Source organism: Rattus norvegicus, chromosome 4, assembly GCF_021556685.1.
Source record: "Rattus norvegicus strain SHRSP/BbbUtx chromosome 4, alternate assembly SHRSP_T2T, whole genome shotgun sequence".
Taxonomy (NCBI): Eukaryota; Metazoa; Chordata; class Mammalia; order Rodentia; family Muridae; genus Rattus; species Rattus norvegicus.
Genome location: NC_141537.1, coordinates 143,332,475 through 143,358,293, shown reverse-complemented (window position 1 = coordinate 143,358,293; position 25,819 = coordinate 143,332,475).

Below are 25,819 nucleotides of genomic sequence, written 5' to 3'. Positions count from 1 at the left end.
TATATACATAGATCATATACATATACATCATATACAAATATATACATATATATGTACATGTGCCTGTTCATGTGCATACCCATATTCATATTCAGATATAGTGACACACTGCATCTTCCAATGCCACTGTGATGAATGAATGGTCGATGGAGAGGTGGGAACGATAGAGGAATGGAGCTGTGAGTGAGCAGTGGAACGGTGGAACTAGAGATGTGACAGTGCCACATGGGAGTATGGGAGAAGCCTGAGGTAGATGGGGAGACATGCACAGGAGGGCCAAGAGGGTGGTGTGCAACAGTCTAGAGATTGCACTCCAACTCAGCCCCTAAACGGGCTGCCCAGCAAGCATTCGACCTTCAGGACTAGATAGAGAGCGATCCAGAAGTATTTTTTAAAATGGAACACTTTCTTGTTCATAGATTCTCCCTTCATGTTTTCTGCCTTCTTTGAGATATCTCTGGTTTTCTTTTTTTTGGGGGGGGTGTAATTTGTTTGTTTACTTTGTTTCTGTTCTCTATGGTTCTAGGCATTAGACCACAAATGTTGTATATGCTAGACAAGCTCTCTCCCACATCCTTAGCTCCAAAACTCTAAAAACATTTTAAGACAGTACTATGGCTGAATATAAAATGTCTCCCATAGGTCCATGTGTTTGGACACTTGGTCCCAGCTACTAGTGTTTGGGGAAGCTGTGCTATCATTTGAAGATGAACGCTACATGGCAGAGGCAGGGTCATGAGGATAGACCTTGAGGGATGTAGGCAAGGCCTTGTCTTCATCTAGGTTCCTGCTTCCTAGTTCATAGAGCTATAACAGCCCACCACATCTGCCACCACATGATCATGACATCCTCACCATGGTGTACCATTCCCTCCAAATGCAGGCCCAAAGAAATCCTTCCTCTCTTAAGTCCCACACATTTTGGGCACAGCCATATAACAAAATATAGACAGAGCTGGCCTTGAGCTCAGCATCCTCCCTCCTGAGTCTCCTAAGTACTGAATTACTTGCCTGTGCTACTACACCAAGCTACATCTCTGCTTTTGACTGAAATACTTACAAACTGCAATTTATGTGGATTATTGGGCAGTCACTTGGACCTATCAAGACAGGTTCAGTCACTATAAAGTATCCAACTGGTCACACGGGCTGATAAAATCAAACACTTGCCAGAAATCATCTTCAACCATAACCAGAACAAAGACACTCAGCATAGTCTTACCCTACACTATTTTACATTATTTTTATGAGCAATTTATTTTATTTCTCATGAACATTTACTTACCCACTAATAACATTTTATTGGTTTCTTTCTCAAGTACATTTGTCTTTCTCATCACTGGTAATTTGCCTTTTCTTACTATTTGCCTCTGAAAATGCAGACTGGGAGCTATTCCTTTTGCTTTTCACATCAATGTCTTGCATGGAAATTGTCCTTTTCAGACAATTCTATGTACTGAGAAGATTTCTCAGCTTTTCCTGCAATGCTGTTGAATATAAATATGCCTTGAACACAGTAGGTCACAAAAATAAGTGATTATTTCTTCATCCTGGGTCCATAAATAGCCTGACATTTTACTGAGATTAGCTAGGCTAGACTGGACTGGATTCCCAGATGTCACTGATACTCATTCATAGATCAGTCTGTTGTCACCCAATCAGATACTATTCCCCTTTGTCTCCCTTAGAAAAGAGCAGGCCTTCAAGAGACAACAACTACCGGAAGTCCCACACCCGCGGATCCCAGCCCGCAGCAGCTCTCTGCTCCCAAACACCATGGGAGAGAGACCTCACCGCCTGGTCAGGTGGGCACTCCGAGGCTGCAGAGCGGAGAAGACCACCAACACTGCCCACCCCTGCCCACATCCCTGGGCCAAGAGGAAACTGTATAAGGCCTCTGGGTTCCCGTAGGGGAGGGCCCAGGAGTGGCAGGACCCCTGCGCCTGAGACACCGCCAGAACCTGAAGGAAACAGACCGGATAAACAGTTCTCTGCACCCAAATCCCGTGGGAGGGAGAGCTAAACCTTCAGAGAGGCAGACACGGCTGGGAAACCAGAAGAGACTGCACTCTGCACAAACATCTCGGACGCCAGAGGAAAACACCAAACTCCATCTGGAACCCGAGTGCACAGAAGCTCCCGGAAAGGGCAGCGCATATCTTCCTGGTTGCTGCCGCCGCAGAGAGCTCGTGGGCAGCACCCTGCGAGCAAACTTGAGCCTCAGGAACACAGGTAAGACCAACTTCTCTGCTGCAAGTGACCTGCCTGGTGAACTCAAGACACAGGCCCACAGGAACAGCTGAAGACCTGTAGAGAGGAAAAACTACACGCCTGAAAACAGAACAATCTGTCCACATAACTGGCTGAAAGAAAACAGGAAAACAGGTCTACAGCACTCCTGACACAGGCTTATACGACAGTCTAGCCACTGTCAGAAATAGCAGAACAAAGTAACACTAGAGATAATCTGATGGCGAGAGGCAACCACAGGAACCCAAGCAACAGAAACCAAGACTACATGGCATCATCGGAGCCCAATTCTCCCACCAAAATAAACATGGAATATCCAAACACACCAGAAAAGCAAGATCTAGTTTCAAAATCATATTTGATCATGATGCTGGAGGACTTCAAGAAAGACGTGAAGAACTCCCTTAGAGAACAAGTAGAAGCCTACAGAGTGGAATCGCAAAAATGCCTGAAAGAATTCCAGGAAAACATAAATAAATAAGTAGAAACCCATAGAGAGGAGACACAAAAATCCCTGAAAGAATTCCAGGAAAACACAATCAAACAGTTGAAGGAATTAAAAATGGAAATAGAAGCAATCAAGAAAGAACACATGGAAACAACCCTGGATATAGAAAATCAAAAGAAGAGATAAGGAGCTGTAGATACAAGCTTCACCAACAGAATACAGGAGATGGAAGAGAGAATCTCGGGAGCAGAAGATTCCATAGAAATCATTGACTCAACTGTCAAAGACAATGTAAAGAAGAAAAAGCTACTGGTCCAAAACATACAGGAAATCCAGGACTCAATGAGAAGATCAAACCTAAGGATAATAGGTATAGAAGAGAGTGAAGACTCCCAGCTCAAAGGACCAGTAAATATCTTCAACAAAATCATTGAAGAAAACTTCCTTAACCTAAAAAAAGAGATACCCATAGGCATACAAGAAGCCTACAGAACTCCAAATAGATTGGACCAGAAAAGAAACACCTCCCGTCACATAATTGTCAAAACACCAAACACACAAAATAAAGAAAGAATATTAAAAGCAGTAAGGGAAAAAGGTCAAGTAACATATAAAGGCAGACCTATCAGAATCACACCAGACTTTTCGCTACAAACTATGAAGGCCAGAAGATCCTGGACTGATGTCATACAGACCCTAAGAGAACACAAAAGCCAGCCCAGGTTACTGTATCCTGCAAAACTCTCAATTAACATAGATGGAGAAATCAAGATATTCCATGACAAAACCAAATTTACACAATATCTTTCAACAAATCCAGCACTACAAAGGATAATAAAGGGTAAAGCCCAACATAAGGAGGCAAGCTATACCCTAGAAGAAGCAAGAAACTAATCGTCTTGGCAACAAAACAAAGAGAAGAAAAGCACACAAACATAACCTCACATCCAAATATGAATATATCAGGAAGCAATAATCACTATTCCTTAATATCTCTCAATATCAATGGCCTCAACTCCCCAATAAAAAGACATAGATTAACAAACTGGATACGCAACGAGGACCCTGCATTCTGCTGCCTACAGGAAACACACCTCAGAGACAAAGACAGACACTACCTCAGAGTGAAAGGCTGGAAAACAACTTTCCAAGCAAATGGTCAGAAGAAGCAAGCTGGAGTAGCCATTCTAATATCAAATAAAATCAATTTCCAACTAAAAGTCATCAAAAAAGATAAGGAAGGACACTTCATATTCATCAAAGGAAAAATCCACCAAGATGAACTCTCAATCCTAAATATCTATGCCCCAAATACAAGGGCACCTACATACGTAAAAGAAACCTTACTAAAGCTCAAAACACACATTGCACCTCACACAATAATAGTGGGAGATTTCAACACCCCACTCTCATCAATGGACAGATCATGGAAAGAGAAATTAAACAGAGACATAGACAGACTAAGAGAAGTCATGAGCCAAATGGACTTAACGGATATTTATAGAACATTCTATCCTAAAGCAAAAGGATATACCTTCTTCTCAGCTCCTCATGGTACTTTCTCCAAAATTGACCATATAATTGGTCAAAAAACGGGCCTCAACTGGTACAGAAAGATAGAAATAATCCCATGCGTGCTATCGGACCACCACAGCCTAAAACTGGTCTTCAATAACAATAAGGGAAGAATGCCCACATATACGTGGAAATTGAACAATGCTCTACTCAATGATAACCTAGTCAAGGAAGAAATAAAGAAAGAAATTAAAAACTTTTTAGAATTTAATGAAAATGAAGGTACAACATACCCAAACTTATGGGACACAATGAACGCTGTGCTAAGAGGAAAACTCATAGCGCTGAGTGCCTGCAGAAAGAAACAGGAAAGAGCATATGTCAGCAGCTTGACAGCACACCTAAAAGCTCTAGAACAAAAAGAAGCAAATACACCCAGGAGGAGTAGAAGGCAGGAAATAATCAAACTCAGAGCTGAAATCAACCAAGTAGAAACAAAAAGGACCATAGAAAGAATCAACAGAACCAAAAGTTGGTTCTTTGAGAAAATCAACAAGATAGATAAACCCTTAGCCAGACTAATGAGAGGACCCAGAGAGTGTGTCCAAATTAACAAAATCAGAAATGAAAAGGGAGACATAACTACAGATTCAGAGGAAATTCAAAAAATCATCAGATCTTACTATAAAAGCCTATATTCAACAAAACTTGAAAATCTACAGGAAATGGACAATTTCCTAGACAAATCCCAGGTACCGAAGTTAAATCAGCAACAGATAAACCAGTTAAACAACGCCATAACTCCTAAGGAAATAGAAGCAGTCATTAAAGGTCTCCCAACCAAAAAGAGCCCAGGTCCAGACGGGTTTAGTGCAGAATTCTATCAAACCTTCATAGAAGACCTCATACCAATATTATCCAAACTATTCCACAAAATTGAAACAGATGGATCACTCCCAAATTCCTTCTATGAAGCCACAATTACCCTTATACCTAAACCACACAAAGACACAACAAAGAAAGAGAACTTCAGACCAATTTCCCTTATGAATATCGACGCAAAAATACTCAATAAAATTCTGGCAAACCGAATTCAAGAGCACATCAAAACAATCATCCACCATGATCAAGTAGACTTCATCCCAGGCATGCAGAAATGGTTTAATATACAGAAAACCATCAATGTGATCCATTATATAAACAAACTGAAAGAACAAAACCACATGATCATTTCATTAGATGCTGAGAAAGCATTTGACAAAATTCAACACCCCTTCATGATAAAAGTCCTGGAAAGAATAGGAATTCAAGGCCCATACCTGAACATAGTAAAAGCCATATACAGCAAACCAGTTGCTAACATTAAACTAAATGGAGAGAAACTTGAAGCAATCCCACTAAAATCAGGAACTAGACAAGGCTGCCCACTCTCTCCCTACTTATTCAATATAGTTCTTGAAGTTCTAGCCAGAGCAATCAGACAACAAAAGGAGTTCAAGGGGATACAGATGGGAAAAGAAGAAGTAAATATATCACTATTTGCAGATGATATGATAGTTTATTTAAGTGATCCCAAAAGTTCCACCAGAGAACTACTAAAGCTGATAAACAACTTCAGCCAAGTGGCTGGGTATAAAATTAACTCAAATAAATCAGTAGCCTTCCTCTACACAAAACAGAAACAAGCCGAGAAAGAAATTAGGGAAACAACACCCTTCATAATAGACCCAAATAATATAAAGTACCTCGGTGTGACTTTAACCAAGCAAGGAAAAGATCTGTACAATAAGAACTTCAAGATACTGAAGAAAGAAATTGAAGAAGACCTCAGAAGATGGAAAGATCTCCCATGCTCATGGATTGGCAGGATTAATATAGTAAAAATGGCCATTTTACCAAAAGCGATCTACAGATTCAATGCAATCCCCATCAAAATACCAATCCAATTCTTCAAAGAGTTAGACAGAACAATTTGCAAATTCATCTGGAATAACAAAAAACCCAGGATAGCTAAAACTATCCTCAACAATAAAAGGACTTCAGGGGGAATCACTATCCCTGAACTCAAGCAGTATTACAGAGCAATAGTGATAAAAACTGCATGGTATTGGTACAGAGATAGAGAGATAGACCAATGGAATAGAATTGAAGACCCAGAAATGAACCCACACACCTATGGTCACTTGATTTTTGACAAAGGAGCCAAAACCATCCAATGGAAAAAAGATAGCATTTTTAGCAAATGGTGCTGGTTCAACTGGAGGTCAACATGTAGAAGAATGCAGATCGATCCATGCTTATCACCCTGTACAAAGCTTAAGTCCAAGTGGATCAAGGACCTCCACATCAAACCAGACACACTCAAACTAATAGAAGAAAAACTAGGGAAGCATCTGGAACACATGGGCACTGGAAAAAATTTCCTGAACAAAACACCAATGGCTTATGCTCTAAGATCAAGAATCAACAAATGGGATCTCATAAAACTCATAAGGCAAAGGACACTGTGGTTAGGACAAAACGGCAACCAACAGATTGGGAAAAGATCTTTACCAATCCTACAACAGATAGAGGCCTTATATCCAAAATATACAAAGAACTCAAGAAGTTAGACCGCAGGGAGACAAATAACTCTATCAAAAAATGGGGTTCAGAGCTAAACAAAGAATTCGCAGCTGAGGAATGCCGAATGGCTGAGAAACACCTAAAGAAATGTTCAACATCTTTAGTCATAAGGGAAATGCAAATCAAAACAACCCTGAGATTTCACCTCACACCAGTGAGAATGGCTAAGATCAAAAACTCAGGTGACAGCAGATGCTGGCGAGGATGCAGAGAAAGAGGAACACTCCTCCATTGTTGGTGGGATTGCAAACTGGTAAAACCATTCTGGAAATCAGTCTGGAGGTTCCTCAGAAAATTGGACATTGAACTGCCTGAGGATCCAGCTATACCTCTCTTGGGCATATACCCAAAAGATGCCCCAACATATAAAAAAGATACGTGCTCCACTATGTTCATAACAGCCTTATTTATAATAGCCAGAAGCTGGAAAGAACCCAGATGCCCTTCAACAGAGGAATGGATACAGAAAATGTGGTACATCTACACAATGGAATATTACTCAGCTATCAAAAACAACGGCTTTATGAAATTCGTAGACAAATGGTTGGAACTGGAAAATATCATCCTGAGTGAGCTAACCCAATCACAGAAAGACATACATGGTATGCACTCACTGATAAGTGGCTATTAGCCCAAATGCTTGAATTACCCTAGATGCCTAGAACAAATGAAACTCAAGACGGATGATCAAAATGTGAATGCTTCACTCCTTCTTTAAATGAGGAAAAAGAATACCCTTGGCAGGGAAGAGAGAGGCAAAGATTAAAACAAAGACTGAAGGAACACCCATTCAGAGCCTGCCCCATATGTGACCCATACATATACAGCCACCCAATTAGACAAGATGGATGAAGCAAAGAAGTGCAGACCGACAGGAGCCGGATGTAGATCGCTCCTGAGAGACACAGCAAGAATACAGCAAATACAGGGGCGAATGCCAGCAGCAAACCACTGAACTGAGAATAGGTCCCCCGTTGAAGGAATCAGAGAACGAACTGGAAGAGCGTGAAGGGGCTCGAGACCCCATATGTACAACAATGCCAAGCAACCAGAGCTTCCAGGGACTAAGCCACTACCTAAAGACTATACATGGACTGACCCTGGACTCTGACCTCATAGGTAGCAATGAATATCCTAGTAAGAACACCAGTGGAAGGGGAATTCCTGGTTCCTGCTAAGACTGAACCCCCAGTGAACTAGACTGTTGGGGGGAGGGCGGCAATGGGGGGAGGGCTGGGAGGGAACACCCATAAGGAAGGGGAGGGGGGAGGGGGATGTTTGCCTGGAAACGAAAGAATTATTATTAAGTATTAAATAAATTAAAAAAAATTTAAAAAAATTTTAAAAAAGAGACAACAACTAAACATGGCGAAGCAAAATACAGTAAGGCAAAGCAAAGCCTTCATACTGAAGCTGGACAAGGTGACACAACAGGAGGAAGAGAGTCCCAAGAGCAGGCAAAAGAGTCAAAGACAGAGGACCTAATGTCACCCAGGCACTATGTTTGCTGTTTCAGTGTATGTGAATGTTGGAAGCGATACCCTTGAAACCCTCCATTATTGATGTTATTATTATGATTAGAATTAAGTATGACTGCGTTCATGAAAAATCCCCAGCCAGCTGCAGAAGAGTAATACAAATCTGGTGGTCAGGATTAATAATGATATGATAAAGTTCTGACCTTACTATGAAATACATATGACGTCAAGATACCCAATGTGATGACCCGTAACTTTCTGAAAAACCAACATCCTGCTGACCAAAAGATATGACAAACCTGTGACCTTTCTAACATCCTGTCAACATCAGCCGATTCCCTGACCACACAAATATTGTGTCCTTGGCCTGTAGAAATGTTTCATACTTCCCCCTCCCTCTGTTACCCCTGTTATGGTATAAATTCAGCCTTGGAAAAAATAAAATTGTCACCTTGATCAGACTCTTGTCTTGGCGTCCTTCTTCGTGTCTCTTGTCCCTCATTCTCTTCCAGGGACGCTCAGCGCCATTGTTGACGTGTGAACTCATATGAGCCCTGCTTAGCTGATTCAGTGGGCAATGTTCTTTGGTGTTCTCCATCCCCTCTAACTCCTACAATCTTTCCACTCCCTGTTCTGTGGGAATCCTGGTTTTCTTTAACGATATGATCCTTATATATCCACACACCAAAATGGGCCCTACTCCTAAGACTAGCTAGGCAACGCAAGTTAGATTCAATGGAGGAAAGGAAAGGAAAGAAAAACAAGAAGTAATGGAGTGGAACAATTTTAAAGTTTGAGGGACCAGGTAGCAAAATGAAGAGGGTAGTTATGAGAGGAGTTGGGGCAGATACCATATAATACCTTCAAAATATATTGCAATGAATTCTCAAAGAATTAACAAAGTCTTCGTTAAAAGAGACTATAAGAGAAGCCTACAGGACCACCTGCCACATGGCCCATCCACAGCAGGTGCCACCATAATGTGCAAGGTTGTGGTGGAGAATCAGTACAGGAAAAGATGCAGAATGGTTTGAGCACTCTGAAATTAAAAGAGGCAGAACTGAAGACACAGGGTGAACAGGAACAGCCTGATGTGAGTAGCCTACTGTGGGGAGTGTGGGAGTCAACCTTGTGAAGGAAAGAGTGCGATGGAGAGAGAGGTACCACAGGCTCCTGAGACTCCTCAAAGAGTCCTACTGATCTGCTGTACAAAGCATTAGATCATTAGACCTAAGACAGATCCAGTGAGATAGCAGAAAGGAATGGAAGCTAGGGTGGTGACTGCTTCCCCTTCCCAACCCTCTTCATGGAAGCTCTAACAGGTGACAGTTGCCCCCCCCCCTGAGTTAACCTCATCAGGCGGGGCTTTCATTGGAGTATGGTAATGGTGTGGCAAGATAAGAGCCGTAGAGGACTTAGGAGTTTTGGGATTGGCTCAAACACTATATACGTTGATATGCTGTACAATAAACTCAGATCTGCATCCTGATGCTGGTCTCCAGAGTCTGATTACTGGAATTGATCACGCGATTCTTCACCTCTCAGCCCCATCATAGGTTCTGTTCCCACAGCCTATGTTGACACCTGGACTGTGCTGATGGTAGCCATGACTGGGTCCTTGGCCAGGTAGCAGCACGGGTATCTGTTGATGTCTGTGGCCCCTGTTACTACCAAAGGCCATGCAGATATCCCTGGTCTGTGCTATCACTTGGGACCATGTTGATGTCCAAGGGCTGCTTTGAGATGGCCCCAACCCTGTAACAGTTGCAGCACTCAGGAAATAGAAACCTGTACCTCATCTGAACATAACAGGAGAACTGGCCTTGGTGACAGTGGGGCCTAGAGGGTGTGAGAGCAAGAGACCTGGCCCTGCCTTCTGCTCGCCGTAGCACTTGAGATCCAACTTATCAATATTGGAGATCTGGCCCTGGTGGTGTGAGTATGAGAGAGCTCATGGGCTAAACAACTCAACCATTACACAGGTCCAGACCTAGGGCTTTCAGTTGGCCCACCCCAACATCTACTTCATCTATGAACTGCTGAAGTACATGAAAGGAATGGCTCTTCAGAATTAAAGCTGCAGGATCTCCATGACACAGGGCAACAACAGAAAACCTAAGAGGACTATCAATGAGAATCAAGTATACATAACATAGTAGAAGCCAGAGGCCTTGAATCAGACCAGTGACTCACTGCAATGAAAATTGGCAAGTAAAGATGTTTAGACAAATGTAACACACCATGACACAATGCAGCTTCCATGGTGAGATTTGTTTGTTTGTTTGTTTGTTTGTTTTGTGGCTGGAGGTTGCAAGGGCAGAGAGCAGATATAGAGCATAGGGAAAATGAGTGGGATTGGGTGCATGATGTGAAATTCATAAAGAATCAGTAAAAAAAATTTTAAAGAAACTACAGAAGACACTAACATTCTATGTACTCCCACAGCTTTTAATATCCTATGAGCCAACAAGTCATATGGCCAAGTCTACTGTTGATAGGATAAGGAAGGCCACTCCTCACTCCTTTAATAGACAACAGAGTCATGTGTTTTAAAAATGCAGCTGCCATTGCCTGACATCTTATTTCTGTCCACTCACTCTTTGATTGCTTTCCCGAACGAGAAAATAAATTCTATAAGCACAAAGATTCTATTTTTCTCACTATCATATCCACAAGAAAAAGCTGTGCCTAACATGCTGTAGATTTTCCATAAATACTGTTGAGTGAGTGAGTGAAAACACCAATCTATAAAGCAATCTCTGTGACCAGGGAAGAGAGTATTAAAGATAAAATGAATAGCACACCCTCCTTAGGCAGGGCTGAGAGATCAAGAGTAATATTACAATGAAATCATGGAGTAGGGAAGAACCTTGGTCTCCAATCAAAAAGCAAGAAAAAATTATGAAATTTAGCAAAGAAAGGGAAAAAATACAGCATTCTACCAGACCACATTTATCCCAATTCCAATTGTATGCAATACGCTACAAATAAATGGGGCAGGGGAGGTCAAAGCTAGATGGAGTCCATTTTCAAGATCTTACATTGCACTAGCGAGAACCCATAGCCGAGAAACCACTGTGAAACACATGCTTATTTCATAGGCAAACAACACCATCAAAAAATACACAAATACAAAATTTATCACAATGCCTAATAAAAACTGTAGCAGGCCCCAGCACTCTGAATTAATGATCATCAATGAGTGTCACAGCACTGGAAACGTGAAAGGCACTTTTCGCAAAAGCAGGCACCGAGAGGAAGGCATTAAATCAAATCATAGCACCATGAAAAGGCAAAGGAGAAGTGGAAGGGATAATTTCTCAAAAAGTAACTTTCTGACTGTGAGAATGGATTGATGGTACTATCCGTTCTTTATAGGAAAGTTCCCCACAATGAATTTCCTTGTCATCATGATCTAATATTGGTTACCAGCTATTACTCTCATTCGTCATGTTCCACATCCTTGCCGCAGTATAAACAATATCAGGGATTTCTCCAGTCGTATTTCACAGCACTTCTTGGAGGGGGTGCATTTTGTATTCAAGTGCAAACCAAAGCGTTCCAAATCTATCAAGACTCGTAAAAACTATAAATGACCTGCACAGATGCCCAGCAGTGCTATAAAATGTAGGCTGGTTGCTAGAAGCCTCCCATGCTTTACAAAATGTACTTAGCCCTGCAATCAGATTTAAATTAGGCTGTTCCCTGAAACACTCCATCCACACCAAACTGTATCGTTTCTGCTCATCCTCTATGCTGTTTTTCCATTATTAAAGCAACTCTGCTGTGGTTACCCTCTTTCTGTTCTCCGTACAAACCCTCACTGGCTTCCTTTGATTGCTTAATACTTCTGCTGAAGATATGATACCATATCTTAAACCTTCAATACCAAACCTTAAGATGGCCACTATTATCATTGGTTTGGAGACAAACCAAGGTTCCATAACTTCAAGTTAGTTGGCTTACCTAATATCTCGCAATTATTATTTAGGAGAATCAAGACTTCAAATCTGATGTGTCTGGTTCAAATCCCCACTCTCTCAATTCTGCCACAGCCCATCCCTGCTAGTTAGAAAGTCTGCCACGCCTTCCTTCATCATCCCAGGGACTCCAGCCTATTTGAAGTGTCCTTGGTCCTTTGTCTTCATCAACTGGGTACTTCGCATTAGTCTTCTAGTTAGGTTCAGCTGTCAACTGAACATAGCCTAGTTATCTGAGTCTCAAATGGAGAATTGACTCTATCAGATTGGCTCGTAACCATGTCTGTAAGCCATTTTCTTAATTATTAACTGAAGTAGGTGGGCCCAGCACACTGTGCCTGTCACTGTCCATAGGCTGATGGTCTTGAGCTATTCAAGAAAACTAGCTGAGCAAGCCATGGAACAATCATGTAATCGGTGCAACATAATCGTCATGGATGGTTCCTGCTTGAGTTCCTGCCCTGACTTTCCTCAATGATGACTCATGACCTGGAAGTTGTAAGGTGAAATAATCTTTTTCTTCCCCCTAGTTGCTTTTAGTCATGCTGTTTATCATACCAAAAGAAATCAACTAAAACAAGTAAAAGTTGGGTGATTTATGAAAAATTTTCAATTTTTTTGTCCAATGGTTCTGAGGCTGAAAAGCATAAAAATACTACACCAGTGTCTTACAAGAAGCATGATGCAGAAGCACTTATAGTTGAAAATGGATGGAGCAACCACTCTGGAGGTTCCTCAGAAAATTGGACATTCCACTACCTGAGGACCCAGCTATAACTCTCCTGGGCATATACCCAAATATGCTCCAACATACAACAAAGACACATGCTCCACTATGTTCATAGCAGCCTTATTTATAATAGCCAGAAGCTGGAAAGAACCCAGATGTCCTTCAACATAGTAATGGATTCATAAAATGTGGTACATCTAAACAATGGAATACTACTCAGCTATTCAAAATGACTTCCTGAAATTCATAGACAAATGGATTGAACAAGAAAACATCATCATGAGTGTGGTAACCCAATCCCAGAAAAACACAGATGGTATGCACTCACTGATAAGTGGATATTAGCCCAAAAGCTTGAATTACCCAAGATACAATTCACAGACCACATGAAGCTCAAGAAAAACGTTGATCAAAGTGCAGATGCTTCACCCTTCTTAAAAGGGGTACAAAAATATTCATAGGAAGGGATATGGAGGCAAAGTTTAGGCAGAGACTGAAGGAACAGCCATTCAGAGCCTGCCCCACATGTGGTCCATATATATATATATATAGCCACCAAAACTAGATAAGGTTGATGAAGCTAAGAAGTGCGTGCTGACAGGAACCAGATATAGATCTCTCCTGACAGACACAACCAGAGGATGTCAAATACAAAGGCGAACGCTAGCAGCAAACATTGAACTGAGAATGGGACCCCTGTTGGAGGAATTAGAGAAAGGACTGAAAGAGCTGAAAGGGTTTGCAGCACCATAAGAACAACAATGCCAACCAACCAGAACTTCCAGGACTAAAGCACCCAAAGACTATCCATGGACTGACCCAGGACTCCAACTATATATGTAGCAGAGGATGACCTTGTTGGGCACAGGTAGAAACAGAAGCCCTTGGTCTGCCATTGTTGGATCCCCAGTGCAGGGAAATGTCGGGGAGTGGTGGTAAGGGAGAGTGAATGGGGAGGGGAAGAGGGAGGAGATAGGGGGTTTATAGACAGGAAACTGGGAAAGGGAATGACATTTGAAATTTAATTTAATTTCAATTAAAAAATAGAAAGGGAATGACCACATAAAAGGCCCAACAGAAAAGGAAGCTTAACATTTACAATAGCCGATTCTTTCCCACAATGCCTGTATCAATTCATTCATGATGGAGCTCTAATGCCCTAATCTCCTCGCAAGAGAACACACCTTTACTGTGACAATGCCAATTCAATTCTAACATACATTTGGAAGGGGGCAATAATCCATAGACAGAATCAGCATTCATCTCTTTATGCCTAAGTGGATACAACCTTATACTGTTGCAAGTGTGTGTTGCAGATATTAGACTATTCTCTAAGCCGAGGTGCCAACATCTTTGACAGATCAGCTGCGTCTGCCTATAAAAGATCATCACAGCTGGGATTGTTGACATTTATAAAAGGAGTGCTAAGGAGGGTCATGGGACCCTCGCTCAAGAATCCAGCCACTCCTCTGTATGCAATTGCTCCTTAAAATTACAAGACCTCAGAAAGGATCACAACTACATAGGAGAAGAAGGATTAAGGGAAGAGGATTCAACTATACAGCCATAGGAGAGACACCATATGGATGTGGCTGCTTTTAAGCCACTCATATCCCTACATATATCCCTGCCCAGAGAGCGTACTGCTCTATAAGTAAAAATGTCATTGTTTTCCCAGAGTAAAAGTTGGAGGAATTATACCTGTTTAGAGTTGAGACCTTAGGAAGAGGGGTATACATTGTTTATTTCTCCTGGGAAGAAATTTTAGCTATACTGTTCCTATATGTGACTGGGTGAATGTGTATGTGAACGTTATGGGTGTGGTTGTGTGTGTGCATATTAGCACATCAGCATATGAGTGTCTATGAGTGTGAATTTGTTTTAGTGTGAGAATGGTCGAGTGTATATGCAAGAGACTACTGTGTACATGAATGTGGTGTCGGTGAGAGTGTGTGAGCATGTCTGAGTGCATTGTGAATGTGTGTCAATCTGAGGAAGGTGTGTATTTGAGAGAGTGTTTCTGTCTTTGAAAGCATGAGTGTGTTTGTGTTAGTATGCTTAGTGTCAGAGAGTAAGAGTGTGATTATATGGATGTGTTTGAGCATGAGTGTGAGTGTGTTGACTATGTGAACATGATTAAATGTTTTTTGTGTCCTTGAATATTTTGGATATTAACATTCTGTTAGATAAAGAGTGGAAGACATGTTCTTCCACCCTATAGGTTATCTCTTCACTCTTGTTTTATTTTTTATGAAAATGTTTGTCAATTTGATTGAAAATAATCTTAACTTTTTAATTGTTTGTGTCTTGGAAGTCCTAACCACAAAACCAAGGCTTTTGTGAATATCCTATTGTCCCCATGTTTTCTACCAGTATTTCGTGTCTTAATATTTAAGTCCTTAAGTTTTTGGTACATCTTGGGATGATTGTTCTAGAATGAGAGCGAAGTTTGTTTTGCCTTCTGCATGCGTATACATGGTTTTCTCAGCACCATTTGCTGGAAAGCTTCATCAATTTATATCCTTTACTTTTTGTCAAGAATAGGCTGGCTATAGATGTGAGAATTCATATCTCAATCCTCTGCTCTGTTCCACTGATCCATGTGTCTTTCTATACCCAAACGACACTATTTAGAGTTACCAAGGGGCTCTGGGGTACATTATTTGAAATAAAGAATTTTTATTCTTTTAGCTTTTGTTCTTTTCATTCAGTTGCTTTGGCTATATCTTGTGTTTCCATGTGAACTTTACAATTGTTCTTTCTGGTTCTGTGAAGAATGTGATTAAGCCATTGGTAATTCAATTGGGATTATATTCGCCTGCAAATGGCTTAGGGCAGTACAGCCGCTTTAATAAGATTAATTCTTTCAATCCATGAACACAGAAAGTCTTTCCATCTTTTTCTGTGTCTACTTCAATTACTTTCATCAGTGTTTTGCAGTTTTCACTGTGGAGGTCTTTCACTGCCTTGTTTAAATTTATTTGTTGGTACTTTGTTTTGGTGGTTATTATAAATTGTATTACTTATATCAATTCTTGTTTAGGAAGAATGTAAGGGCTACATAGAAAAGATACTAATTTTATATGTTGATCGTCTATCTTGCTGTTTTTCCTGCGTTTTCCAAACCTGAGTGTTTTCTGCATCTAATTGCATGAGCTATTAAATAACTGTAAGAGGGCCGCAGACTTTAGCACAACTGACACTATGTTAGAGGCACTATCCTGACCTTAAAACCCAGAAAGTATGCTCTAATACCTGCCAAAATGAGAACAAAGACCTAACCCATCATAGACATAGTCAATAGTTTCAGGAAAGCCCCTAAATGTATTAACTTTATCTGTTGGCTTCTTATTCCTTTTCTTTTCTTTCCTTTTTTTTGGGGGGGGAGTTCTATAGTTATGCTTCTTGTTAACTGAAGTATGACAACTATGGTGTATTATTTTTGTTTTTTCAGAAAATAGGAAGGACTTTCAGACTCAAGGATGCATGATTTGAGCAAGTTCCTCTGCACCTGCAGTCAGCAATAAAGACTTTCTTTTTGGTTTTCTGAGTGTCTATGTGGTAGTCTCTGGTAGGCTTACCTCACAGCATTCTGGAGGCCCCAGCAAAGTCCGTGAAGACCGAGATGTCAGGATTGGGATGTCAAGACCCAGGGGTCTTGGATTCTCCTCTGGATAGCACAGAAGATGGATAGTTCTAGAGGTTACTCATCATGAGACATTCTAAGGCCCCATAAATGTCTCTCACCTCTAATCTTAATTCCTCAGAGGCTTCTGATACAGCCACCCTAAAATGGGAAACTACAGAAAGTCACCTGAATCTATCACTTCCAGTGATAAGTCTGTTTAGCCTTCTTCTGAATATAACACTTAGGAAAGACTTGGTGCTGCCCTAGATCCAGTGTCTGGGACCCACATGAGACAACACTAGCTTAAGACTGTGAATAGCTACCTCTGTTTGTCTTTATCATTTTCCAGTCTATATATGGCTCTGTGTGTTTCTATCTGTTGCTTGGAAAAACATCTAAAATGGAAGAAATAGTGAGTCAAGATATGATCCAAGTGCATGTTAAAACACTTGAAGAAAGGTTTTTCCAGGTAAAGACAAATATTTTGTCTGTCTCTTGCCTACAGACCTGTGAAAGTGATTTGCCCTTTTGAGGTTTGGTAGCCTAGTGAAGGATCTCTGAATGTCCAAACAGTTCAGGCAACCTGGACCCCAGACACTCTAAAGAGTTTCCCTATATTGAATAATAGCTTTTTCTAGTGCAAGGCCTACCCAACCTGGATTAAGATACATGCTTTCCTTTGGGAGACCCAATGACTCTCTTGGTTCAGCCAACTTGCATGGAGTAATCCAAAGCTCTGCCTGTTCTCTCGGACCTGCCAGAGGAAATTTGCTTTTCCCCACCATATGTCCCCTACAGTGTTACCTAGTCATGCCTAGGAAGGGGCAAGTATTTCCCTGGCATTGTTGGGGGGAGTAGAAATAGTCTCTTCTATCTCAGGCCATCTTTCCCCTTCATACATTTGATTTTAGGGACTCTAGGGGGCATTTCCCTGGAGTAAACAAACCCCCCATTCTCCCTCTAAGAAAGGTGGCCCCAGAGGGCCCAAGACCCAAAGGTTCTACCTATATCTCTGTCATGGTTTATGTTTCTTTGAAAACTCAGAATCTATCATTCTCTGAAAATAACCTTGGGATCTCCTTATTTCCCTTGAAACTGTTTTTTATACCCACCAGGTGACTTGGTTTGATTTTCAGCAGCTCCTGACAACCCTTCTTATGGCCTAGAAACATAAAGTCCAAAGGGCTCTAAGGCTCAGGGCTGCATGAATCGTGCAAGTTCCCCATGAATCTGGCAGATGGCATTAAAGACTGTTTTGGGCATTAAGAGTATCCATGTGGTGGGCTTCCCTCACAATAGAATCATCATCTGTTGGTAAAGATGACTTGACTTCTTGACCTGTATTTCATCCATTGTTTTTCTTTCTCTTCCTTATTGCTCTGACAAAGTAGCAAAGCACTATATTAAAAATGGACAAAGAGTAGATGCACTGGTCTCAGTTCTGATTATAAAGGAAATTCTCTTAATTTCCCCCCACATAATATAATATTGGCTCTATGTGTTCCTTACATGCCTTTGCTGAAGTACATTTTTAGTTTTAAAGGACTGTTTCCTGTGAGAAGTATGTTCTGCATCTACTGAGGTGATCATGCAGCTTTTACTCTTGGTTTATTTATGTGCTCCATAATATTTATTTATCTGCCTATTTTGAGTCACTCTTGTATTCCTGGAGCAAATGTAATTTTAACGTGGTTGGTGTGTGATCTCTTAAATGCACGCTGAATCCAGCCGGTGAGTATTTCAGCATTTTAATTTGGATTAGTATCCGAGTCACATTAGCATCATACAAAGAGTCTGGTGGCATTCTTCTTCTGTTTTATGAAACAGTGTAAGGAGGATTACATTAGTCTTAAATCATAGTAGAGTGCATTGGTGGTTACCCAGCTTTGTTTTCGTAGATTGCCGTTGTTTCAGTGTCGCAGGTCTATGTGAGTTCTTTGTAGCCCTTTCATTTAATTTTAGTTAGAAGTTATTCATTTGTTTTAGATTTTCAAATATATCCAAGTATAACTTTTTAAAGAATCTCCAAATGATTTTACTGTTATCTGTTGTAATATCCTCTGTTTTGCAGCTAGTTTTATTAATTTAGGTGTGTTCTCCCTTCTTTTGGTTAAATAATATTATTTATCAGCCTTGATTTTTTTCAATCAATGCAAAATATCTTTTATTATTAGGTTAGTGATGCCATAAAGGTGTAAGAATGACTTTAAAAGTTGGAGCTTTTCAGCATTTCTTGATTTATGGTCCCCAAGCCCTATTCTAAATCCCACCCTCCAGAATAATTTATAGAATATTTCACTTTCTGAATGTGCCGATTGTTTTGGTTTTATTGTTGCTTTGTGTTTTTTAACCTTTATTTTCTTTCTTTATTTTTTTTTTTACAATTTACTTATTTGTATGTGGGACAGCATGTTTGTGGGGATCAAAACACAACTTACAGGAGGTATTTCTTACCTTTTACCATGGAGGTTCTGAGGATCAAACTCAAGTCCTCAGACCTGGGGCCAAGTGTCTTTACCCACTAAGCCATGTTATTGGCCTTCATTCCTTCCCATGATGCACCACTCCACCTATTAATAAACAGTGACTCTTAACTCCTCTAATTTTAAATTGGCATCTACTTTGTCAGACATAAGCACGGCTACTTCTGATTTCTTATAGCTTCTACTTGATGGACTTTCTCCAACCTCTCACCTTCAGCCTGAGGTGGGGATGGAAGGGATGTGGAAGGGTGTAAAGGTACACATGTGAGAGGCTATGCCTGTGCATCTCACAGGGCAGCTCCAGGTCTCATTCCCTCTAATGTCATCCTATCAAAATTGTTTTGAACAAACAATATCTCACTGGCCTGAACCTTGCCAAGCAGGCAAAGCTGGCCAATCAATGACCTGGTCTGCTTCCAGTGATAGGTATGCAAGCACATGGATCACCATGTGTGACTTTATAAAACACAAGTTCTATCTGGGGAGTGATTCACACCCTCAGTCTTGGCCAGATAACTTTGTAAGCAAGGCAAGTGCTTTAGACACTGAGCAACCCCTCTAGTTCCCTAATTTGTGGATACAGCTATGATGCATGTCTCTTACATTTCCCAAAATATTCTACTCGGTGAAATTTTAAAAAAATAGCTCTTATTTTTCAATTTAATCAAAAAATCATACATTTTAATTGGAGAGTTGAGACCAACATAATTTAGCATCATGGAGAGATGCATTTGCTGATTCCTGAAAATTTTTTTTATAGTTGATTCAATACTGACTTGTCCTTTTCTTTTTCTGTCATCTAGATACCTTTTACTGGATAAAATATTTTGATCCCTTCTCTCTCTCTCTCTCTCTCTCTCTCTCTCTCTCTCTCTCTCTCTCTCTCTCTCTGTCTCTCTCTCTCTCTGCCCTAAGATTTACTTTTTCTTGATATCTCATCATTGCAATGGCCTTTGCTCCTTTGTGTATAAAATTCCTTTTGTGTAAGATTCCATTGTGTCTCCTACAATGTTGACTTATTGCTCATGTATTACTTTCATTTGTGCTTATCTTGAAGGGTCTTTATTCTCTGATGATTTATAGAAGATAATTTTGCAGGCAATAAAAGTATTTGGGGGGAAGTTATTTACTCTTTGGATTTGAAATATATCATGAAATACTTTGCTGTTACTTCTGTGAAGGTGCTGAGAGGCCATCACATTCCATGGAGCTGTAGTTATGGGTGATTGTAAGGTGCCCAACATCAGTGTTGGAAACTGAACTTAGGCTTTTTGTGTTTTTTTTATGTTCTGTATTGCAAAATCTCAATTTCCTTGCTCAATTATTTTATCCAGTGTGTTGACATTTTTATCCACTTCCTGGATTTGATGTTCTTACTTCGTTGGTCTGTTGACTGAACTTTCTTTGAGATAAGTGATAATTTTTAAAACTAGGTTTTTGCTTGTTTGGAGGTTCTAGCAGGGGAGCACAGCTACTCGTATATCCTTGACCGAAGACCGGTCTTCCTCTATTCCGTGAAGGTTGTCCTCTTCGACCAAGGGCGCAGCTACGGGAGGGGCACACATGGAGTGGTGATGGAGGAAGGGAACACCCGCCTAGCCAGCCAGATCAGCCGAAGCAACCCTGGCGATCAATGGGGTGACCGATGTTGCAGCCAGATCGCCCTCACATCCAGCAAACCACTGAACTGAGAACGGGACCCCCGTTGAAGGAATCAGAGAAAGGACTAAAAGAGCTGAAGGGGCTTGAGACCCCATATGAACATCGATGCCAACCAACCAGAGCTTCTAGGGACTAAGCCACTACCCAAAGACTATTCATGGACTGACCCTGGACTCCAACCGCATAGGTAGCAATGAGTAACCTGGTAAGAGCACCAGTGGAAGGGGAAGCCCTGGGTCCTGCCAAGGCTAGACCCCCAGTGAATGGGATTCTTGAGAGGAAGGTGGTAATGGGGGGAGAATGGGGAGGGGAACACCCATATAGAAGGGGAGGGAGAGGGGTTAGGGGGATGTTGGCTTGGAGACCTGGAAAGGGAATAACATTTGAAATGTAAATAAGAAATACCCAATTTAATAAAGATGGGGGGAAACCTAGGCTTTTGTATTATTCTTTGCTGACATTTCAATCCACGAAGTGTCTTCAGTCTGGGTTCTTCTGCATTGCAGGTTTGGATGAGTCACGTTGGACCATTTGCATATTTATTCTGCTTACAGATTGAACTCTGTTCGTCTGTTAAAGAGAATGTCTTTTGTGAGAATTCTTTCCTTTGCTGCAAATTTTTTTGTTCCCCCATTCTTCATTTTATAGGGGTTTTCTTGGTAAGTAGCATTCCCTTGAGATTATGTTTGCCTAGATACAGACTTCAGCCAATACTCCTCCATAAACATTTCCTTGTACTGGTAAATAATAAAAGATGGCAAGACACCATGCCACACTAGCACCATTATTGGCAAGCCACATGACACTAGTGGAGTGTTCCCATCTCAGTCAGCCAGACTCTGCAGACTCTGGCCCAGAGCTCTCAAAATGACTCCACCTAACTCACTAACCAACTTCTATCCTACACTACCGCCTATCTCTCTGCTCGTTTGCTGCTGACTCTGTTCATATTCCCAGCAACCCAGTAAAATCAAAACTCTTGAAGCTTGTAATTTATCAATCAGATTTATTTCAGTGAATTCTCACTCCACAAAACGTCCGCACAATAAACTCAGAGCCAATTGACATTGACAGAAACTGCCCACCTAGATAAGACCGATTGCCCTGTAATTATTCATCCCTTATAAGATACTCATAGCTACCTGTGGCTATTAAAGCCACATGGGCCTCGTTCATCTTTCTCCTCCTCCATCCTGGTTTCTTCTTCTCTTCTCCTTGCTCTCCTGCCTTTCACAAACTCTGCCCCGCCTTTCTTTTTCACTGCCCAAATCACAGGCCTTGTCTTATCTTGTGCCTGCTCTCACCTGCATATAAACATCAATCCACATCCCCCACTGGCTTGACATACTTCACAACCCATAACAAGCATCTACGAGTCTGAGTCCATGCCTCTACCTGCATTGTGATTCTACTCTGGCCCTCAGAAAAGACACCGGCTTAATCAGTGGAAGGTTTAGTCAGTCAAGGTTTAGAGATATAAAAGTACAATATCTTCTTCCCCAACTTCAGAGCCTTGTAACATGAGCAACTCTCAGATAGATTCTCTGTGATGTACTACTGTGGAGACAGGCAGATCCTTCTCCAGACTCCGTTGCTCGTACTTTGCTGGTTTGTAACATAACATGTTATTTTTGTAATGTGTCAGCTGTGGCATTTGTAGGCCTGGCTGAGGCTTTTAGTGTCTTCTCCCTGTTTCCACCAGCAATGATGCTCTCACCTCCCCAGTACGCTATTCAGCTCTCTGTGATAGTCTGTTGTTTCCTTTGCAAATCTATAGCTCAGCACTACTGGATTTTACCTGTCTGCCAGCTAGTGTCACTCTCCTTAGCTAATGTATATATCTCACAACTTCAGTAGCCACTAATCTCAGTTTCATGGAGACACATAAGAAGGTTGGGTGTTTCTCATTGGCCATCTTCTTCTCAACTAAGCAATATATTCAAAGATATTTTAACATTCTAGATTCGTTATTATGTTTTCTTTTTTACCACTTATTTTTGCTTCAGTCTTGTTTTTATTTCCATTTAGTTTATAAACATTTTAGCTCTTCATTGTTTTGCAAAAAGACCACTTGAGCTAGAGGGATGGGTCAGTGGTTAAGAGTATTGGCTATTCTTCCAGTAATTCCAGGTTTAATTCCCAGCACCTACCTAGTGGCTTGCAACCATCTTTAACTCCAGATCCAGGGATCCATTGCGCTCTTCTAGCTTCTGCATGCACTGCATGCACATGATAAGTAGACCAACATGGAAGGTAAAATACCCATACACATAAAATAAAATAAGATTTTAAAAAAGGAAGAAAGACTGGTGGTTGTTCTTTTACTTCTGAAATAATGAAGACATTTAAAACTACAATTTCCCCTCTGATTAAATACCTTATTATTAACCACATGTGTGAGTATATGTAGGTATTTTATTATTTTCCTTATAACTAGTAATTTGACTTTTACATTTTTATTCCAAAAATTATCTGTAAGTCTATTCCTTCATTTTCAAGGCATTAAATTCCTGGTCATATTTTATTTTTCATTAAAATTTCTCACTTGTGCCTAGAATGTTTTCACAGTCCTGTGAAATTTTGATTTTTGTAGTCAAATATAGGTCCCATTTTGTAGTTATTTCAAAAATATAACAGAAAAAATATACCTTCGATATTTAAGGAGTTAAATATTGTATATGTATATATTAAAGAGTAACATTGTATTTATATATGAGTGTTTTGCCTGCATGTATGTCTGTGTACCATATATGTGTACTACTTGCTGAAGCCAGAAGAGAATGTCAGATTACCTGGGACTGGATGAGAGGTGATTGTTAGTGGCTCTATGGATGCTGGGAATGGAACCTGGCTCCTTGGCCAGAAGAACAAGTGCTCCTAACCACTGATGACACCTTTCAGCCCCAAATCAGCACAGCTTTAAATGGAATTTTCTGAACTATCCTAGCACTGATTAAGTGTTCTTTCTCTGCCTTTCCAATCCATTTTGCTTGAAATATCCAATGACATATAAGTTTGTGGTAAGTATATTTTCTTGGTAAATAATGTCGTTTCTTAGTTGGTAAATATCCTTAACCATTTAGTATTTTAAATGTCAAATTCCACCAAACAGATATTTCACTTTTCTTTTTCCCTCTCATGCTATATTATTATTTTATATTATATCACTTAATGACTGTGTATTTTCTTTTTACATTTTTTAATTTATTTTTTTCTCTTATATTATATCCAAACCACAGTTTCCCCACCTTTCTCTCAATGTGTATGTTTTTAACCTAGTCTATTAAGGTGTGTTGGTTTTTGTTTGGTTAGTTGGTTTGGTTTGGTTTGGCTTGGCTTGGTTTTAGTTTGTTTTTATTTTGTTTTGTTTTTGTCAGAGCACTGCCTGATAATGCCTATTTTTTAAATTCATACATTTAGTTCATTATCAACTAATATCATAAATAAAACATATTCTCTCCCACACCCGCGGATCCCGGCCCGAAGCAGCTCTCTGCCCCCAGACCCTGTGAGAGAGAGACCCAACCGCCTGGTCAGGTGGGCACTCCTGAGGCTGCAGAGCGGAAGAGACCACCAACACTGCTCACCCCTGCCCACATCCCTGGCCCAAGAGGAAACTGTATAAAGCCTCTGGGCTCCCGTGGGGGAGGGCCCAGGAGCGGCAGGACCCCTGCCTGAGACACCACCGGAACCTGAGGGAAACAGACCAGATAAACAGTTCTCTGCACCCAAATCCCGTGGGAGGGAGAGCTGAACCTTCAGAGAGGCAGACAAGCCTGGGAAACCAGAAGAGACTGCTCCCTGCACACACATCTCGGACGCCAGAGGAAAAAGCCAAAGACCATCTGGAACCCTGGTGCACTGACTCCCGGAAGGGGCGGCACAGGTCTTCCTGGTTGCTGCCGCAGCAGAGAGCCCCTGGGCAGCACCCCACGAGCGAACTTGAGCCTCGGGACCACAGGTAAGACCAAATTTTCTGCTGCAAGAAAGCTGCCTGGTGAGCTTGGGACACACGGAAGCAGAATTTCTCTAGGACCTGGCACGTTCTGTGTTTACCGGAAGTCCCACACCCGCGGATCCCGGCCCGCAGCAGCTCTCTGGTCCCAGACCCGGTGAGAGAGGGACCCAACCACCTGGTCAGGTGGGCACTCCTGAGGCTGCAGAGCGGAAGAGACCACCAACACTGCTCACCCTGCCCACATCCCTGGCCCAAGAGGAAACTGTATAAGGCCTCTGGGCTCCCGTGGGGGAGCGGCAGGACCCCTGCCAGAGACACCACCGGACCCTGAAGGAAACAGACCGGATAAACAGTTCTCTGCACCCAAATCCCGTGGGAGGGAGAGCTGAACCTTCAGAGAGGCAGACAAGCCTGGGAAACCAGAAGAGACTGCTCCCTGCACACACATCTCGGACGCCAGAGGAAAAAGCCAAAGACCATCTGGAACCCTGGTGCACTGAAGCTCCCGGAAGGGGCGGCACAGGTCTTCCTGGTTGCTGCCGCTGCAGAGAGCCCCTGGGCAGCACCCCACGAGCAAACCTGAGCCTCGGGACCACAGGTAAGACCAAATTTTCTGCTGCAAGAAAGCTGCCTGGTGAACTCAAGACACAAGCCCACAGGAACAGCTGAAGACCTGTAGAGAGGAAAAACTACACGCCCGAAAGCAGAATACTCTGTCCCCATAACTGACTGAAAGAGAGGAAAACAGGTCTACAGCACTCCTGACACAGGCTTATAGGACAGTCTAGCCACTGTCAGAAATAGCAGAACAAAGTAACACTAGAGATAATCTGATGGCGAGAGGCAAGTGCAGGAACCCAAGCAACAGAAACCAAGACTACATGCCATCATCGGAGCCCAATTCTCCCACCAAAACAAACATGGAATATCCAAACACACCAGAAAAGCAAGATCTAGTTTCAAAATCATTTTTGATCATGATGCTGGAGGACTTCAAGAAAGACATGAACACACTTAGGGAAGCACAGGAAAACATTAATAAACAAGTAAAAGCCTACAGAG